Raw genomic sequence first — 17,556 nt, 5'->3', positions numbered from 1 at the left:
TACTACTGTCATAAATATGGGCATTATGCAAGTGAATGCTAGAAGAAGCAAAAAAATCAGTCAAGCCAAGCAAATGTGGCTGATGTGAACATGGAAAGTGGAAACAATGCCACTACCTTCATCATGTGTAATGTTGGTGAAGAAGGAAGCCCTGAGGTTTGGTACCTCAATAGTGGATATAGCAACCACATGAGTGCAATTAAAACTTGTTTTCATTCATTGACAAGAGTTTCAAATCTGAGATTAAAATGGGTAACAATGAAACCCTACCAGTTGTGGGCAAAGGATCTATTATGGTCCGCACCAAGGAAGGTGAGAAGAAGGAAATAAAAAATGTGTATTTCACCCCTGGTATGAAGCACAATTTGATGAGAATTGGTCAGCTCATTCAAAATGGATACAAAGTGCTGATGGAGAATGACACGTGTGTCATTCATGAAAAGGATGGGAGCAAGAACCTACTTACATCAGTTCAAATGACAAAGAATAGAATGTTTCCTTTGAGGATAGAGACATGTTTCTCATCTCAAGTTGGTGCTACACCTCTCACGCAATCAGCTCTAAGGAGTGTGATTGAAGACCCCTCATAGCTATGGCACCTCAAGTATGGTCATCTAGGCTATGCTAGTTTAAATTTATTGTCAAATAAAAGAATGGTAGAAGGTTTGCCACGTATAGGAAATTCATGTGACAAGTGTGAGGCTTGTATTTTGGGCAAGCAACATAGGCTTCCCTTTAATTCTAAAAATTCTAGGAGGGCTAGATATCCATTAGAGTTAGTGCATACTGACCTAGTCGGTCCTATGCGAGTTACTTCCATTGGGGGGAGTACTTATTTTCTAACATTCATAGATGATTTCAGTTGTAGGACATGGGTGTATTTCTTAAAGAATAAATCTAAAGCATTTGATAAATTTTAAGAATTTAAAACTCGGGCTGAAAGAGAATGTTGACACTATATGAAGGTCCTCAGATCAAATAGAGGAGGGGAGTATACCTCCAATTCTTTTGTAAATTTTTGCAGAAAACATGGCATTAAGAAAGAGCTCACAACTAGCTATACACCACAACAGAATGGAGTGGTTGAAAGAAAGAACATGACCATTGTTGAAATGGCAAAGAGCATGATGAAAGAGAAATATCTTCCGACTAAATTTTGGGAAGAGGTTGTGGCAACATTAGTTTACCTAATTAATAGGTGTCCTACAAAGGCAGTCCATGATAGGATTCCAATGGAAGCATGGTCATGAGGAAGATGGACAGTTGAACACCTAAGGGTGTTTGGATGTGTTGCATATGCATATGTGCTTAAAGAACAAAGGAAGAAATTGGATGACAAAGGTGTGAAATGTATTTTTACAGGGTACAACCCAGAATCAAAAACATACAAATTGTATGACCCATTGAACAATAAGATGATTCTCTCAAGAGATGTGGCATTTTTTGAAAATTAGTCTTGGTATGCTTCAATTGATGAGTCACCAAACACTTCAAGAAAAGTGCCAATCATGAGTGAAGAAAATGAACAAGAAGAAGAAGGAGAAAATAGAAGAAAAGGAAAGCAGGTTCAATCATTGCCGAGCTCCTCTAGCCATTACCGAGTGTCAGTGTCAAGTACCAGTGAAGATTGAGCTCGTTGGCAATGCAGCAGCAGTGAAGATTCTAATCCCACACTCTCCTCCCTATTACCAAGAAAGACCAAGAGTCTTAGGGAGATATGCCAAGATGAAAGGTATGAAGATTATGATGAGAGTGTTAATTTTGTATTATTTTCTCATAGTGATCCAACATATTTTGAAGAAGCTATTAAGGAGAAGAAATGGTGTAAGGCCATGGATTAGGAGATAGATGCTATAGAAAGGAATGAGACATGGGAGCTAACTGAATTGCCTCCCAAGAAGCAAGTGATTGGAGTGAAATGGGTCTATAAGACCAAATGCAATGCTGAAGGCAAAATTGATAGGCATAAGGCAAGGCTAGTAGTCAAGGGTTACAAACAGTAGTATGGCAGAGACTATGATGAGACATATGCCCTTGTTGCAACAATGAAAACTGTGCGTGCTGTCATAGCAATTGCAGCTCAACACAAGTGGAAGGTATTTCAAATGGATGTGAAGTCCACCTTCCTAAATGGTGTATTGAAAGAAGAAGTATTTGTGGAGCAGCCACTTAGTTATGAAGTTGCAGGTGAAGAACAAAAAATATATAGATTGAAGAGATCTCTTTATGGGCTCAAGCAAGCTCCACGGGCATGGTACAGTAGGATTGACTAATATTTGATGAGCAATGGCTTTAGCAAAAGCAATGGTGAGCCTACTCTCTACATCAAGGCAATAGATGGTAATGTATTGATTGTTGTCTTGTATGTAGATGACTTAATGTTTATTGAAAATGGCAAGGCTCTAATTGGTGAATTCAAAGAGGCCATGAAAAATGAATTTGAGATGACAGACCTAGGTCTCTTGAAATATTTTATAGGCATAGAAGTAAAAAAAATGCATGATGGCATCTTTATCTCTCAAGAAAAATATGCAGGGCAGATCTTGGAGAGATTTAAAATGCAGAACATTAAGGTAGCCCCCACACCAACAACAGTAGGTCTGAAGTTGAGCAAAGAAGACAATAGCAAAAGAGTGGATCCAACACTATACAAGAGTATGGTTGGAAGCTTAATGTATTTGACTACAACTCGGCCAGACCTAATGCATGCAGTAAGTTTGATTTCCAGATCTATGGAAACACCAAAGGATTCCCATTGGCAAGTGCGGGAAATAGGATTCTAAGGTATGTGAAAGGTAGCAAGGGATTTAGAATTTTGTATATTGCAAATGATGATTTCAAGTTGGTGGGATACATAGATAGTGATTGGGCTAGAAGTAAAGATGATAGGAAGAGCACTTCCGGATACATTTTTCATATGGGATCGGGTGCAATTTCATAGGCATCCAAGAAGCAACCTATTATTGCTCAATCTACAGCAGAGGCTAAATACATAGCAGAAAATGCAACAACATGTCAAGAAATTTGGCTAAGGAGGATCTTGACAGATTTGAATGAAAGGCAAGAGGATGGAACCATAATTTATTGTGACAACATCTCATCAATTGCATTGTCCAAGAATCCAACCTTCCATGGGAGAAGCAAACACATAGAGATCAGATATCACTTCATTAGAGAGCTGGTGGAGAATGGAGGTATCAAGATGGAATTTTGCAAGTCTGAGCAGCAGCTAGCAGACATTTTCAAAAAGCCATTAGGCATTGGATCCTTTGTACACCTAAGAGAGTGTCTTGGTGTAGTTAACTTGGATCAATAGTGATCCTTTCTTGTTTGTCTCGGGACAAAGGGGGAGTGTTGGAATATTAAATGAAATGTTCATTTGCCCCTAGAGCCAAACGCCCACCTACCTCCCTGACGGCTTGCAGAATAGATAGAAACATAAATACGATGGGTGAGATTTTGAAATCAGAAAAGAGGGGAAAAATGGAATGTGACAAAAGGAATGTTTATTCATTCATTCTGTGACTTCAAGCATATTTAGTAGATTAGTTGTTGCAGAGAAGAGCAGAGAAGGAAGAAAGAAAGAAGTTTGTGCCTGCAGTTGCACGTGTTTCCCCTGTTCACTCTGTAAGTTTGTCATTGTTGGATTCGACTTGTTGAAGCAGTGATTGCTCCAAGCACCATTCTATGCAGCCATTATTGTTGTAGGTTAAATTTTTTTTTGAAGTATTACCAGTTTAGAGTTGTTTTGGGTTTTCTGGTTGAAGCCGAATGCTCCCAAATTTTGTAATAGTTTAATGAAAGATTAAATGGAAAGCTAGTAGGCATACTTGAATCTATCTTCCTCTTCTATTCATTGCATTTGTCAAGCTTGTTTGAAAGGTTAAAGCTTTGGCTTTTTGGTTTTAATGGTGAAAGTATTCGCGTTGAATTTCTCTAAGTAATATTTTTTCAGTTTGGAATAGAACACTCGGCATCCTCTTCACCTTTTTGTGGGTGCCGAGCATTTCCTTTGTAAGATGAGCTCACTCGGCATCCATTGGTGTTGAGCTTTATCTTTTTTGTGCCGAGCTTACTCAGCACCTATTGCCTAGCACTCGACACCTTCACGTGACAGGCAATTTTTAAGTGCTGAGCAAAAATTTTAGGTTTTGAGTTGTGAGTTTTAAATTTAATTTATATTTCTCACAATTAAAATATGTAATGGATTTGTTAATCATAGTATTGAATTTGGAAAAATGGAACGATTGAGTCTATTTTGATTAAAATTTATTTGGAATCCATTTTGATATGTGACCTGATGTAATAACTATTTAATGCAAAAAGGAAGGGAACCCTTAAGGTCAAAATTGTGGGATTTTTCTATGTTTATAAATTGAATAAAAAATCATTGGGAAGATTTGAAGCTACCCATGTAACAAGGTTTCAATCATTCTTCCACATATTCGGATTTGCTCCCAATTGTTTGAAATAAACTAGAAAAGTATGCCTATTGGTTTGACAATTATTTTTTTAGAATGTTTAATAGTGGAGGAATTCATACTTCTCAAATTTTTGTGGAGAAAAAGCTTCCCACAGTTGTCAACTAGGTCTTAAATAATTTCGATATTCTGCCCAAGTGAATGACAATTCAATCTTTCAAAGTATCAATGTTTCATTAGGAATGTGTGCAAACTCCATAGATTTTATGATGGTAAAACATAGTCTCTATGCAAAGGCCATAAAACATAATCAAACCATTGGATTTGTCAGCGATTTTAATATGTTGTTTATATACAAGTTTCACATTTTCTAACTGGAGCAATTGTCCAAATTCGGTCAACTGGTAAAGTTATTTTGGTTTGGTTGTGGGAATAGGAATAACTATTCTGGAATAGAAAATGGGGCTATGTATTTCTGTTCTCTGTTTGGTCCAGCCAATATTTGATGGAGAATTTGCAGACTCCACAATTTATGTTCTCTAAAATAAATAAAAGTGGAATAGGAAGATGTATTCCAATAACACCTATTTGGGTGGAATTGCAAAACCCCATTTTTGGGCCAAAATTGGAATACGTATTCCTATTTTACTTCATATTCCAATTCCAATTTGGTGCATCCAAATAAAGAATTCAAAATTTTAAGAATTTATATATGTCTATTCCGCTCCTATTCCCGTTGCCAAATAGTAAGTGTCTAGAAAGATGTCATGATATGACACTCATAATAACAAGAGGTAGTTAAAGTTTGTTTGCCAGTAAATTTTGTTTGTGAGCTAAGATCTCTAAATATGATGGGGGATGGTTGAAGGAATTTTCTTTTTCTTTCATGGTTTATGAATAGTATACTATTATTGTGACTAATGATTTTGAGTGTGGATAGTGGATTCTTTGTCTTATCACCAGCTACTGTTCTTTTATCTATTCAAGGATCTATTAAGTATTGGTGAATTATATTCACGCAAACTATTAAGGATGTCTTATGTTGTGAATAGGGATTTAGAGTCTTGGATGATCCCATTATTGAGGATGAAAGGTTTTTACTTGTGAACATATGAAGTGAGATTGAGCTCTTGTGTTGATTTTACTCATTGTACTAGATTAAATCAAAATCTTTGAAAGCTTTGATTAAGATATTGATTGAAACCAAATAGACAAAAGACATAATAAGAACGTGGTTGAATGAAATTACTAAATGAACCTTGAAGTTCATAATTGGTTGATGAATTTTATTGGGAAACTAATTATTTGACTGAAATTGATGATGAATTAGGGTATTACTGTTACTAATATGGATATTCTAAGGATGTTTTGTAGAATGGATGATCAAGATTCTAGGAGAATAAAGCTGTTTCTTTGACACTCTATATCAATGGACAAATGAATGTCACTCAGGTCTCTATGTTGAAGAAAAAATCACCTGAAATGATTGGTGGGAAACGTTGAATGAGATTTCTTACCATGCTCCTGTAACTCCTCTGAAACTTGCTGATCAGTTCCGTATTTTAACATTTCTAATCTTTTAACTTTGAACTTCAACAAAAAAACATGTCAGTGATTCTCAAAGATTAGGATTAAAGGTTTGAGTAAGCTGTGCCTGTGTATGTTTGATGGAGATTTAAAATGGGGATGAAGGGATCCAAGACAAATGTTTTAATAATTGGAGCTATGTATGAAAAATTGGGTATGGTGGGGGATGGTGGTTTATAGTACTAATATAATATATAGAATCAGGGATTTAGAAGTTGCTGAATTCTTCTTTTAACTCTTGAGTACTACAAAGTTCTTGCAAGACCTATAACTATTTTGAATTAATGTCTAAATCACATCTGATTAAGCACAACTATTTTTTCACATCTCTAGTGTAAACGTGCTCCAAGTACTTAGTGAGATCCTCCATGGACTGACCGGATTATTATTTCATGTTGGTTGGCAGTGAGAATATAGCAGATTTCATCATGGTTTTAGAACATGCCTATCTCCATTTCTTTAAAATAAATTATCTCTGCAATATGATATTGATGCCTATCTAATGTATAACAGTAAAGAACATCTACAATAATCTTATAGTCGATATTAATATTGATCCTCCAACAAGATGCCTTGTCATTTCTTAACATAGTGAATACTCTTCTCTCAACGAAGACAGTGAAAGTAACCATTTGATATACCAAACGATACCTATTTTGATATTGCATAATCAACTTAAACTATGCATCAAAGTGTATGCATCTACAAACCATAAGAAAAATCTTCAAGGCTAGTAAGCATATTGTCACTAAGTTAAAAGTAATCTCTACCACTATAATTGGTATTTTCATAGAAAGATGAAGAGATATAGAATATCAATCCAAAAATTACAGCTCTTCACTATTAAGGGCCTATTTGTTAGTTCGAATTAGAATGGAATTGGTATTTTTGGAATTCTAAAAAAATTATAATCTATTGTTTGTGTCTGCAAAATCGGGATGAGAATTGGAAAAAATTAGAATCTGGTATTTTCATTTACCCCTCAAAATAACGATTTGATCTTCCATCTAAATAGGTGGAATTTCTCAAATGCCTGTTCTAATGCCAATTTGCCAAAAAAAAAAAAAACATTCCAAATTAATTGAAATAAAATTGATTTTGACGTCTGCTCACATTTGACTTTTTGGATATTTGCTTTTGCCGTTATGCAAACACCACATTTTTTAGTCGTTGCCGGCTCTGTATATTCGCAGATATGCTCTGTTGCATATGCGTTATCACCTCAACTCTTTCGAATTTTATGAGATCAATGACAGTGAAATCGGGGTCTGAGAAATAGAAGAGAGACTCTCGTAGTTGTTCCCTCCACTGCCAACCACGATCTGCCAGCCCTGTTGGATGGAGCGCTGCACAAATTTATGCAGTTGGTCTTTGCCCTCCATGACAATTAAAGCGCATGGCTTTCCCGTGATTTATTCCGCATACAGCAGATTGTACATAGAGAAATCAAGTAGTGAGTAGTAATTTTTGAATGAGCTTTTGATCGTCACATTTTCGATACCGTTTCAAGTCAGACATGAAGTGAGTGCGAGTGTAGCTGTATTTTGTGATGAGTATTGTTGATGAGGAGAAAATGATAATAAAGTCTGTAATAGCTTCATTATGAGATAGAAAGAAGAAACTAGAGAAAACTACAACAATGTCATGAGATGAATGACAAAAATTTTAAACACGAACAACACCTTATAGTTTGCATTCATTCATTTCTGGCAAGCACATAGAAATGCTGCCCTTTCACCACACACGTGCCACCTTTATTTGTGGCCAATTCCTGCACTCAACTAGAAGCAAGTATACATTCTTCCTACCCATTCTTCAACATGTGCTGGTCTGTTCACATGAAGATTGCACAAGTAGGAGACATGATGTATCAAAATATTTTTCAAGTGACAATTCAACAATCCGTGCTTTGGCTGCAAAGATCTCGTTGCACAAAAAGAAGTGCTCAAAGTTTTATTTCATTCAACTAATGGATAAATCAATATAATCCACAAAATGGAAATATAAAATTTAAAACATTGGGACTCCATGGATAGAGATTAAACAAAAATAATAATAATAACAATTGCAAAAAACCAATGGTTTTTTTATCTCTTATTTCATTCCACAAAACATGAACAATATCATTCAACTTCTTTCTCGATCTTCTTCCCACCAAAAAAGAAAAAAAAAATCATACTCTCTCAGAGGTTTTGGAGAGAATATATAAACAAAAGTAAATAGTTAAAAACTATTTTTGGCAACCACTAGACCTATAAAGGTTTTATTTAATCCTTTACTAAAGTGATAAAAAAATATTAAAATATGCCCTAAAATTTATTAATAGCAAAACATTAAAACACCCCCAAAAACAGTACTCAAATATTATTCTTGTGCCCAACACCTATAGCATACTCCTAAGGGTAAATTTTGTCTCAAGTCCTCTTACTGACCAACTGTTATAAATCCTCACCTTGCTTTAGAATTTATGTTTTTGGTGACCAAGAAGCTTTAGAATCTGGAAGGCCCTTCCACTTGATCAAGTGTTCTATGTGCACTTTGTGTCTTGTTGTCATGGCCTCTCTATTATTGATGATGCACTCCATCTGTGGCTTCTCATTAGAAGACAATTCTCAAATCTAGTCATTTGATTCATTTGTGGGTTCAGCGGTACCAATATCATCATTAGACCCTTTATACAATGTGAGACCTGAGACATTAAAGATAGGTGAAATAGCTACATTTGGAGAGAATGTCACTTTGTAAACATTTTCTTCATAATTTTCTAGAATTTCACACGATCCAATCTTCTTCATCATCAACTTTGTATGGTTGCTCCAAGGTAACCGATATTTGTTCATCTGTACCGTAAACATTCCTTCTCTTCAAGTCTACCTTAGCCTTTGTTGCACATTTTTCCTCATGTGCTCATGCACTTCCACCATTGCCTAAGAAAACTCTTTTGCATGTCCACTCCTTTTTCCCAAACCGTCCACATTCCTAAGTTCAAAAACTCCCCTTGGATATCTCCCATACACAATTTCAAAAGGACTCATGCCTGTGCTACAATTCATTGAGTCATTATATAAAAACTCTGCCTGAGGTATGATGGCATCCCAACTACATCCATGTTCCCATGTCAAACATCTAAAAAGGTTTCCCAAGGATCTATTAACCACCATGATTTTCCCATTTGTTTGAGGATGATAGGCTAAACTAGAAGACAAATTCATGCCCAAATTCTTCCATAGGGTCCTCCAAAAGTGACCCACAAACTTTTTGTCATTGTCAGATACAATGCTTAATGGAAAACTATGAATATGAACCATTTCTTTAAAGAACAATCCTGCAATATAACTAGCATCATTAGTGGTTTTACATGGAATAAAGTGATCCATTTTACTAAATCTATCAACAACCACAAATATGTTGTCATAACTTGTCTTTGTCTTTGTTAATCCCATCACAAAATCCATACTCAAACACTCCCAAGGTTTGTTTGGTATAGGTAAATGTTGATAAAGTCTAGTATTTGTTGACACTCCCTTTTCCCTTTGACATACAAGACAAGCTTCCATAAACTTCCTAATGTATGTTTGCATCTTGGGCCAATAATAAAATCTTTACACTAACTTCAATGTCTTGTTGAGTCCAAAATGACCACCAACACCTCCACAATGTTTCCATTTAATGACATTGTCCTGCATAGAGCATTTCAGAATACATAGTTGGCTGCCCTTAAACAACAGTCCACCTTGTACAATGAATTCAGAAAACTTAGAATGAAAACTATCTTTCAACTTAGTGCAAACCTCATATGCTTCGCTAAAATCTCCATCTTCCACACGCATTCCCTTCAATTCATCCACACCCATGCTTTGGAGTTGTACTTTTTGCACTTTCAACACTCTCCTACTAAGTGCATCAACCACTTTATTGGCTTGTCCTTTCTTATGCTTGATCATAATGGTATAAGGCTACAAACTCTCAACCCATTTCATATGCCTATGGTTGATTTTTTCCTATTTATTCAAGAAACTAAGAGCATGGTTGTCAGATATACACAATAAACTTCTTAGGTAGAAAATAATGCCTCCATTTTTTAATGCCTATACAATGGTATACAATTCGAAATCATAACAAAAATATTTCTTCTTTACCTCATTTAGCTTCTCATTGAAAAATGCAATGGGTCTTTCTTCTTGACTAAGAAAAACCTTGATTGCAAAGCCACTAGCATCACATTCTATTATAAAAACTTTATTAAAGTCTGGTAAAACCAGAATAGGATACTTGGCTACCTTTTTCTTGAGTTCCTAAAAAATCTTATTTGTTGCACTATTTCATTCAAACTTCATTTTACCTCCTCCTTTGATGGTGTCTAAAATCAGTCCATAAATGTTGCTGAAGTTCCTTATGAACTTCCTATAAAATGTGGCCAAGCCATGGAAACTTTGAACCTCTCCAATAGTCCTTGGTATTAGTCAATTAATGATGGCCTCCACTTTAGATGGATCCATTATCAAATTTCCTTTGGATATCACAAATCCAAGATACACCAACTCTTGTTTCAAAAAGTCACACTTCTCCAAGTTTACCTTCAACTTTTATTTTTGTAGCCTTTGCAAAACCATCCTCAAATGCTGCAAATACTCTTCCTTATTCTTGTTGTACCCTAAAATGTCATCAAGGTAGACAACAAAAAACTTCCCAATGAAGTCCTACAAAACTTCATTCATTAGTCGCATAAATGTACTAGGAGCATTAGATAAACCAAATGGCATAACCAACCATTCATGAAAACCTTCATTAGTTTTAAAGGCCATCTTCCATTCATCCCTCTATTGTATCCTTATTTGATGATACTTGATTTTGAGATCAATTTTAGAAAAATATGAAACTCTCCCCAAACGATACAATAAATCTTCTATTCTAGAAATAGGAAATCTACATCTTATAGTTATCCTATTAATGGCCCTAGAATTGGTACACAACCACCACATACCATCCTTCTTTGGATCAAGAATCGAGGGTACAACACATGGGATAATACTTTTCTTTACCAACCCCTTGTCAACCAACTCTTGTATTTGCCTAGCAATCTCTTCATTCTACTATGATGTCATCTTATATGCTACCTTTTTGGGTATCATTTCTCTAGGAATAAGATCAATATGATGACTTATGTCTCTTATCAGTGTTAGAGACTTAGGCATTACCTAAGTATTGATGTCCGTGTACTAGTTCAACAACTCTTCAACTTATTTTGGGCCTGCTATTGTACATTCCTTCTTTGTATCTTCCTTAGGCTTCAGCACCAATGCAAAGCCTATTCCATCTTCTTCTTTAAGAGTATTAATGAACTCTTTCTCACCCACCATCAACACACTTGGTCCAACTTGATTAGCTCCTTTCTCTTCTCCTTCAGAATTTAGTTTGTATGTTACTCCATCCTTTTGGAAGCTATAAGAATTCTTCTCACCAACATGGTGTGCCTTCCTGTTGAATTAACAAGGTCTTCCCAGCAAGAGGTGGCAAGTGTCCCTATACTAAACTGTACCTAAGCTTGCTCATTCACAACTTTCTGTTTCCCTTTATTCAACCAACTGACCTTGTATGGACAAGAATGTGGAAGTCTCTCCAACTTCAATTTTTTTATAGCCTCAAGTGAGATGATATTATCCATGGAACTCGAATCAATTATAACCTTGCACAACTTTCCTTTCACCTTGCACTAAACTCGAAAAAGAGCCCTCCTTTGAGTGGTATCTTCTTTCACTAGTTCCTTAAGAAGTATCCTTATCATGAGACTTTCACCCTGAGCCTTTTTCATCAACTAAACTTCTAGTGAGTTCATACTCACATTATTTTTGTGCACAAAATTTCACCAATTTTAGAAGTAGACACCCTTTATGGACACTTATATTTTGGGTGTCCCATCTTACCACAATTGTATCACTTCATTTCTGAGAACTTGGATCCTCTACCTAACCCACCTAACCTTTCTCGATTACATCCCCTTCCAACATAGCCTCCTCTACTACTTGAGTCACCTGTCTTCTCCTTGGGGTTAGACTTGCCTTGGGACCTCTGGCCTTGTCCTCTATTGTTGAAGTTTCCCCTACCTTGGTCATTCCTTTCACCTTTCCCTCCTTGTTGCTGATCACCCCTCCTCTTCAGCTTCTCTTCAACTTTAAGAGCCAATTGAAAAGACTTCCCCAATGTATATGGGGCCAAGAGGCTGATCTCCTCCTATATGCTGATTCTTAGACCATTTAAATACTTGGCCACTCCTTTTGGTTCCTCCTCTAGTTTCCTTTTCCTAAGATTTAGCTTATGGAACTCCTCCATATAGGCATTCACATCCATTTCTAATTACTTCAAGCTTTTTAGCTTCTTGAACAACTGCACCTCATGATCTATAGGTAGAAATTGTGTCTTGATTTTTTCCTTCATCACTTCCCATGAAGAAATTAGACTTTTTTTATTTTGTATCGTTTCTCCTTGAACATAATTCCACTATGAGAGAGTGGATCCTCTCAACTTTCCTTTTGCATTCCTTACCCTATCATTCTTTGGAACTTCATTCAACTCAAAGTGACTGGTGATTGCTTCAATCCATTCAATCACTTCCTCACTATTGAGACTATCTCCATATATAGGTAGCCTATCAGTAACATCTCCTCGTATTGACTTTAAAGCATCAATGAATGCCTTTTCATCCATAGACAATTCCATTGCTAGATCCTAGTGTTGTTCTCCTTCTTCATCTCCATTGACACCTTCTTCCATCTCATTCTCCTTATCCTTGTCACTAGACCCCTACTTGAACTCCTTCAACTTCTCTTCTAGAAGTTCCTCCATCATCTTTTTTATGGCATCTGGAGTCATACTTTTCAGAGGCATGGTGTAAGCCTCAACTTCAGCCTATGATTCTTCTGTAGAGACACACTTCCCAAAAATACCATGTCTCACTCTGATACTAATATGATGAGGAGAAACCAAGAATAAAGTCTGTAATAGCTTCACTATGAGATGGAAAGAAGAAAGTAGAGAAAACTATAGCAATGTCATGATATGAATGAAAAAAATTTAAACATGAATAGCACCTTAAAATTTGCATCTATTCATTTACAACAAGCACATAGAAATGTTGCCCTTTCACTGCATGTGTGCCACCTCTATTTGTGGCCAATTCTTGCACTCGATCATAAGCAAAGTATAGTACATTCTTCCTACCCATTCTTCAACATGCACTAGTCTGTTGGCATGCAGATTACACAAGAAGGAGACATGATGTCTCAAAATATTTTCCAAGTAGCAGTTCAACCACTCATGTCCTGGCTACGAAGATCTCGTTATAGACAAAGAAGTGCTAAAAGTTTTATTTCATTCAACCAATGGATAAATCAATATGATCCACAAAATGGAAATATAAAATTTAAAACATTGGGAGTCCACAAACAGAGAGTTTAAAAAACTAATAATAATAACAATTTTAGGAAAACTAGTGTTTCTTTTATCTTTATTTCATTCCCATACTCTCCTAGAGGTTTTGGAGAGAATATGTAAATAAAGGTAAATAGTTGAAAAATATTTTTGGCAACCATTAGACTAGTAAAGGTTTAATTTAATTCTTTATTAAAGTGATAAAAAAACATCAAAATATGCTCTAAAATTTAATAATAAGAAAATATTAAAATACCCCCTAAAATCAATACATAAACATTTTTCCTATGCCTAGCACCTATAGCTATGCAACATATGCCACAACCACATTTTTGCCTCCAATATTCACCACCCACAACAATACAAATAAACAAAACATTATCATCTAACTCTATAGAGCCCTTACAATATTCCAAAATTGGTCAATTCAGTTGCCATGCCATTTACTATCAATCATTGCCAAAAATTATAACCATGAACATGTAGAAATATGCCTTTCATATTCAAAATATTTGAGTCCAAAAAAAATCCTTCCTAGAGGTTGTGGAAGTTTCTACTTGTGATTATGAATGGACAACTTTATTGAGGATGTAGAGAAATGATAGTTAAATCAAGTATTGGTGAGCAAACTTCATCTCAGCTTATTCTAGTTGGTATTTTGATTCTAGTAATGTGTAATCAAATAGACAAAATATGTATTCTCATAATGAATTCTTGACAAAACAAATGGTCCAAAATCAATTTCCAAAACCATAATATGGATTTTATGTTCGAGAACTCCAAATTCAAAATTCTAGATGTCAATTCTCAAATCATATTGTAGAAACCAAATGGGCCCTAAGGGAAAAGAGTCATCTTATTGCTACCATAACTTATTTTTCCTATATTTTAAGTGTTTTCTAAAGAAATCATGCCAATAAAATTGGTATTTCCCTTTTCCATCTCTATATTCATTCATTGAAAAAATGATTTTGTGTGTGCAAGTGTGTGTATGATACTTTAAGTATGCATTTTTAGTCTTAATGATGTTTCATTTCATTGTGTCTTTTTTGTTGTCTTGTGGTTTGAAGATATGTTATTGTTTTATATTTATAAATGGAGATTACTTCTATAATGATAATGACCAACTCTAAACTTCCTTTCAATATTTTTTCATGGTATGCCCTTTGAAACTTGAAGAGCTTTATATGCTTCCCCAAGGAATTGTAGAATTAGACGTGTTTAATTGTACCTAGCTAGTAAGATTACCTAACATTTCATATTTTAAAACAGTGAGAAGTACCATAGATTACCTTAGCCATAGATTCAAGAAACCTAACCATTACTCAAGTCAACTAGGACAATATGGAAATAAATAGCTTAAAGATTGATATTGCCAATTTGATAGTGAACAACCCAAATTTTTTCGATGTACATGCTCATTTGGAGATCTAGGATTGAAATTGAAAGGAGAGATTCAAAGGATAGGGCTTTAATGGAATCCCTAGATGCCAACCTCAATCTTAAGGAAGTTGTTGGAAAGTATTAATTGCTACCACCAAAATACAATGTAACATCTAAATATTGTAGCTAACAATAGTATCTTAGTGTGCAATAGGTATGTTGAATACATATAGAAGTCAACTAAATAAGATTTTTGGTTTGCTTTCACTTACATTTTATAGTGGAATACCTTTAATTTATACATTTTTGTACTTATTTGGTTATTTCTCAATCCCTCTCTATCTTATTTTATATATATCTCTCAATATATCATACTTATTAGCCCACATGAAATGTAAGAGATATCACACACATATTTTATCCCCTCCTTTCTAATATTTTTTGTTTTGTTCAAAGAATACAACGAATAATTGCTCGTCCTCAAATGGGAAGGATGAACCATTCAATCATTTCTACTACCATGCCATATGTGTGTCATCCTCAATTTTATTAGTGAATTGCAATAATAGATCACCTTAAATACACATATATACTAATTAGAAAAAAATGAAAAAAGAAAAGATAAACTATTTTATTTTTTACAATTTTTAGCCAACACCATAATGAAAAAGATATCGACCACTCTCTTCTATCACATTCCTTCTATCACATTTCTTACCTAATATTGTAATGAAACAGATATCACCATACATTTGATTTCTCCTCTCTATAACGTTTATTCTGTATAATGAAGAGAACAAGTAATTTCTCATATTTATGAGAATACTATTAATAATTATAATGAAATCCACACCTCATCCCTTCTTCTCTAGTCTTATACCACATGCACATGAAAAATGAAATAATTCACACATGATATAACTAAATTGTCTTACATAAAAGCAATGGCAAAATTTCTAACACAATAATTCACTTGTAATGCACAATAGTTTGGTCAGCTTTTTGCAAACAATTTGTCACGCATGAGGTCAATTACTTCGTAGGATGTTATTTATGCAATAAAAACATCAACTTAAAAATGTTAAATTCAAATCCATATGAATCAAAACAAATCCTTTTAACAAATTTTCAATAAAATGTCAAATTTTAAGTAAAACATTAATTGAAACTATTTTTTTTTTGTTTCAATTCATATTTAAATTTAATGTTTAAAGGAGAAAGTACCATAACAAATATACCATAAAATTAAAAAAACTAGTTAAGCATCCACACATTATTAATTAATTAATTTCATTCTAATAAAAATATAATTCAAAATGTTAATAAAAAAATTAGACATCACTTAAGTTATGAACAATGACATAAACAATTATGGGAAACATGATAATGATTACAACATATGAGTGCAAAAATGATAATTTAGAAGAAATGGACTATTTTAGGTATGGTTAATTAACAAAATATAACAAAGACAACCAAAAGTTACTTTAAATTGGTAATCAAATTTTTTTCTGGTAAAATTGTCTACAACAAACTTTGCAACATAGTATTTTGATAAGTAGGAGATGATTTCCATAGCTAGTCAAATTGTGATGTGAATATCAGGATTTAACTGTGTGATTTTGAGTCAAACTCGATGACCCATGTTTCATGAGTAGTGATTCAACATGAATCCATCTCTCATGAGAATAAATGGAACACTTAGCACTCATTGGATCTAGGTGATGCTCACAGGGATGAAGCACCGAGACTTCCCAGGAGGTCACCCATCCCAGTACTACTCCAGCCTAAGTGCGCAAATGGGGTTGCAAGCTTTGGGTTTAACTGTGGAGGAAACTTTGTAGTTAAGTGCGCTCAGGCTAGAGTAGTACTGGGATGGGTGACCTCCCGGGAAGTCTCGGTGCTTCACCCCTGTGAGTATCACCTAGATCCAATGAGTGCTAAGTGTTCCATTTATTCTCATGAGAGATGGATTCATGTTGAATCACTACTCATGAAACATGGGTCATCGAGTTTGACTCAAAATCACACAGTTAAATTCTGATATTCACATCACAATTTGACTAGCTGTGGAAATCATCTCCTACTTATCAATTGATGAGCTTAAGGGGCTTTCTAATGAATGGTTCATAAGGCACAACACTTGGTGAAGGTTTTGCAAATGGGGTTGCAAGCTTTGGGTTTAATTGTGGAGGAAACTCCGTAGTTAAGCGCGCTCAAGCTGGAGTAGTACTGGGATGGGTGACCTCCTGGGAAGTCCCGGTGCTTCACCCCTGTGAGCATCACCTAGATCCAATGAGTGCTAAGTGTTCCATTTATTCTCATGAGAGATGGATTCATGTTGAATCACTACTCATGAAACATGGGTCATCGAGTTTGACTCAAAATCACATAGTTAAATCCTGATATTCACATCACAATTTGACTAGCTGTGGAAATCATCTCCTACTTATCAATTGATGAGCTTAAGGGGCTTTCTAATGAATGGTTCATAAGGCACAACACTTGGTGAAGGTTTTGCAAATGGGGTTGCAAGCTTTGGGTTTAACTATGGAGGAAACTCCGTAGTTAAGCGCGCTCAGGCTGGAGTAGTACTGGGATGGGTGACCTCCCGAGAAGTCCCAGTGCTTCACCCCTGCGAGCATCACCTAGATCCAATGAGTGCTAAGTGTTCCATTTATTCTCATGAGAGATGGATTCATGTTGAATCACTACTCATGAAACATGGGTCATCGAG

Source organism: Cupressus sempervirens, chromosome 4 (assembly GCF_028749045.1).
Source record: "Cupressus sempervirens isolate cs-2001-9-10 chromosome 4, ASM2874904v1, whole genome shotgun sequence".
In the NCBI taxonomy this organism is placed as follows: domain Eukaryota; kingdom Viridiplantae; phylum Streptophyta; class Pinopsida; order Cupressales; family Cupressaceae; genus Cupressus; species Cupressus sempervirens.
This window is presented reverse-complemented; position numbering follows the sequence as displayed.